This window comes from Schistocerca serialis, unplaced genomic scaffold (genome assembly GCF_023864345.2).
Source record: "Schistocerca serialis cubense isolate TAMUIC-IGC-003099 unplaced genomic scaffold, iqSchSeri2.2 HiC_scaffold_1209, whole genome shotgun sequence".
Lineage (NCBI taxonomy): Eukaryota > Metazoa > Arthropoda > Insecta > Orthoptera > Acrididae > Schistocerca > Schistocerca serialis.
In genome coordinates, this window is record NW_026047413.1 from 3,119 (window position 1) to 7,500 (window position 4,382).

The 4,382-nt window shown below is 53.6% G+C and overlaps 1 non-coding gene across 1 annotated transcript in view; it reads left to right on the forward strand.

Annotated features, from left to right (window-relative positions):
- Positions 1 to 3,725: 3,725 nt before the first annotated feature.
- Positions 3,726 to 4,382, forward strand: part of LOC126435501 (small subunit ribosomal RNA) — a 1,910-nt gene continuing 1,253 nt past the window's right edge. Inside the window, exon 1 of the ribosomal RNA XR_007579982.1 lies at positions 3,726 to 4,382. This exon is cut by the window's right edge and continues 1,253 nt beyond it. This is a non-coding gene — a ribosomal RNA (small subunit ribosomal RNA).

Consider the following 4,382-nt stretch of genomic DNA (forward strand, 5'->3'; position numbering starts at 1 on the left):
TATACATGCTGAAAGACTCTGCTCACAATCACAACCACACGGCAGCCACACACTCTTATCACGCACTACTCTCCGCCTGTAACACGCACACAGACAATATGTAAGCACCAGCATGGAACAACACCCAGTGCATCCTCTCCGCCACATGAGACAATCCACACTGTCATAACCAGACTGGGAGGTCCACTCAGAAAACGGAATATCCCACCCCCCCGACAACCACCATTGCTCAGCTAAGCCACCAACACCCACACATGTCCTACACAGGGGTGCACCCAACATCACAATACTGCCTCCTCTCACAGCACACAAACAATGGCAGGAATGAAAGACACAGGTCTGCCACAAGCATGGAATCGGAGCGCCGCCTGTCATGAGCCAAAGGTGCATCCTGACGTGGCAAATCAGATGATGCCGCAGGCATCCACTTACTATAATCACAATCAACAAACCGACCGGCCGCCCCCCCCCCCCCCCCCCATTACACCTTTCCATACAACAATGTGTACCTTAACCTAAACTATACTGTACCTTAACCTAAACTATACTGTACCTTAACCTAAACTATACTGTACCTTAACCTAAACTATACTGTACCTTAACCTAAACTATACTGTACCTTAACCTAAACTATACTGTACCTTAACCTAAACTATACTGTACCTTAACCTAACCTATACGGTACCTCAACCTAACCTATATTGTGCCTCAACCTAACCTATGTTGCGCCTTAACCTAACCTATGTTGCGCCTTAACCTAACCTATGTTGCGCCTTAACCTAACCTATGTTGCGCCTTAACCTAACCTATGTTGCGCCTTAACCTAACCTATGTTGCGCCTTAACCTAACCTATGTTGCGCCTTAACCTAACCTATGTTGCGCCTTAACCTAACCTATGTTGCGCCTTAACCTAACCTATGTTGCGCCTTAACCTAACCTATGTTGCGCCTTAACCTAACCTATGTTGCGCCTTAACCTAACCTATGTTGCGCCTTAACCTAACCTATGTTGCGCCTTAACCTAACCTATGTTGCGCCTTAACCTAACCTATGTTGCGCCTTAACCTAACCTATGTTGCGCCTTAACCTAACCTATGTTGCGCCTTAACCTAACCTATGTTGCGCCTTAACCTAACCTATGTTGCGCCTTAACCTAACCTATGTTGCGCCTTAACCTAACCTATGTTGCGCCTTAACCCAACCTATGTTGCGCCTTAACCCAACCTATGTTGCGCCTTAACCCAACCTATGTTGCGCCTTAACCCAACCTATGTTGCGCCTTAACCCAACCTATGTTGCGCCTTAACCCAACCTATGTTGCGCCTTAACCCAACCTATGTTGCGCCTTAACCCAACCTATGTTGGGCCTTAACCCAACCTATGTTGCGCCTTAACCCAACCTATGTTGCGCCTTAACCCAACCTATGTTGCGCCTTAACCCAACCTATGTTGCGCCTTAACCCAACCTATGTTGCGCCTTAACCCAACCTATGTTGCGCCTTAACCCAACCTATGTTGGGCCTTAACCCAACCTATGTTGGGCCTTAACCCAACCTATGTTGGGCCTTAACCCAACACACGTTGGGCCTTAACCCAACACACGTTGGGCCTTAACCCAACACACGTTGGGCCTTAACCCAACACACGTTGGGCCTTAACCCAACACACGTTGGGCCTTAACCCAACACACGTTGGGCCTTAACCCAACACACGTTGGGCCTTAACCCAACACACGTTGGGCCTTAACCCAACACACGTTGGGCCTTAACCCAACACACGTTGGGCCTTAACCCAACACACGTTGGGCCTTAACCCAACACACGTTGGGCCTTAACCCAACACACGTTGGGCCTTAACCCAACACACGTTGGGCCTTAACCCAACACACGTTGGGCCTTAACCCAACACACGTTGGGCCTTAACCCAACACACGTTGGGCCTTAACCCAACACACGTTGGGCCTTAACCCAACACACGTTGGGCCTTAACCCAACACACGTTGGGCCTTAACCTGCTCTGTAATTGTCATACGACGCGTTAAATTAGTGTAGTGTTGCCTAACTGCAACCCCCGCAATATAGTTTGCTACTCGCACTGCCCGGTCCCCAGTGTATCGCTTCATGTTAAACACCTTGCAGCTATACACTGTAATGTGGATGGCAGCAGGACGTACATGCTCAATGCCCTTTGCAGTTGTTCATTGGCATTTGCAGTTGTTCATTGGCATTCGCATGGCGAAGCACTTAGCCTACGCTGTGGTACGGCCTGTGTCAACTGTCCGCTGATGTTGTACGTCCAAATCACACACTGTACTGCACATTGGTCCTCATGTACTGAATGATACATCGTGGTACATGTGACCGTACAACGACTGCGCCAACAACGGCGAACCATGCGGTCCAAATGTTGTGCACTCAGCTACGTGTCGTCTCCCTATAAGAGCTGGATTGCAGTGTGGTATGCCCTGGATGGCGATCAGCATGAGCCGTCTGTTGATGTAGTGGCGCGTGTTGTCAGACGTAGTCGTCTCTTCTCACACACCGTGATAGCATGGTGCACTGCGTTCCACATCTGCGACATGCGACAGAGGCCGGTTGACAGTCGTTCGCGCAATGGACATCGCATACGTACGGGGGCCACCTTCCACGTGTTCGCGAAGCGTGCACATGTTGTTGCGTGTATGTGGGCAGACATAGTGTGTCGTGACACCTGACACAGGCATGCAACAATCGTTGAATTTGCAAATGGCGATGGACGCCTACGTTTGCTGGTGACGTTACGCAAATGAACAACTGGTAAACCGTTGTGGTGCGGTTGTTCTCGCTAGAGGTGAATCAGTGATGGCGACGATCGGTTGAGCTACCAACCGGTTGTTCCAGCGATACCCACCATGCCCACGAACGTGAATGGCATCTGGGTGTGAAGCGATACGCGGCGGTGGCTGGGTGGGACCGTCCCCGGCCGGTGAGGGGGGGCCTCCCGGCGTGCTGGCCGCGCGGTGCGTGGGCGCACGCGCTACAGCCGGCTGGTGGGGGCGGCCAGTGGCAGGCGCGCCGGCCGACGGAGGCGGCAGGCGGCGCAGCTGCGCGCCGGCGCACCCTGCACGCGGCGCCGTGCGGCCAAAGTAGGTCCTCGCGGGCCCGGTGCGAAGCGCGGTGGACATCTGCAGTGTGCTGGTCCGATTGAGGACTGTGTGCGCTGAGGATGCGCCGCCGCCCGGCGCTCGGCGCCGCGACGCCGTCTGCTGCTCGGTCGCCTCTGCGGTTCTCGCAGGTGGTTTGTATCGCAGCTGTGCGGACGTGTTGGCGCGTGCGCTGTGCTGGGAGAGTTCGCTTCGGCACCCAAGTGGGGCTTTTGTCCTTCTGTGGCGCTGGCGTTGGAGCTGCCGGTCACCGTAGGTGGCGCGTGTTGTCTCCCGCCGGCAATGCCACGACAGCACGCTCCCGGGCCTCTGTCGGCAGCGGCAAGCTCAGTTGGGAGCACGGGTGGTCGCACCTAAAGCGTCTACTCGCCAAACCCCGGGCGATTGCGCCTCTCTCGAACCCGACCAAGTACTTAGGACGGCGCTGCGCGCCGCCGGGACCTGAGAGGGTTTCGAGGTGTATGGTGCAGGGGAGCTCAGCCTCCTCCTGTTTGCAGAATAATTGAGCGGACGCTTGCGTGTTCGCGCGGGCCCCCGGGACACACTCCCGGGCGGCCGGCTGCTCAGCTCTAGTTGACGCAGCTCCCTGGTTGATCCTGCCAGTAGTCATATGCTTGTCTCAAAGATTAAGCCATGCATGTCTCAGTACAAGCCGCATTAAGGTGAAACCGCGAATGGCTCATTAAATCAGTTATGGTTCCTTAGATCGTACCCACGTTACTTGGATAACTGTGGTAATTCTAGAGCTAATACATGCAAACAGAGTCCCGACCAGAGATGGAAGGGACGCTTTTATTAGATCAAAACCAATCGGTCGGCTCGTCCGGTCCGTTTGCCTTGGTGACTCTGAATAACTTTGGGCTGATCGCACGGTCCTCGTACCGGCGACGCATCTTTCAAATGTCTGCCTTATCAACTGTCGATGGTAGGTTCTGCGCCTACCATGGTTGTAACGGGTAACGGGGAATCAGGGTTCGATTCCGGAGAGGGAGCCTGAGAAACGGCTACCACATCCAAGGAAGGCAGCAGGCGCGCAAATTACCCACTCCCGGCACGGGGAGGTAGTGACGAAAAATAACGATACGGGACTCATCCGAGGCCCCGTAATCGGAATGAGTACACTTTAAATCCTTTAACGAGTATCTATTGGAGGGCAAGTCTGGTGCCAGCAGCCGCGGTAATTCCAGCTCCAATAGCGTATATTAAAGTTGTTGCGGTTAAAAAGCTCGTAGTTGGATTT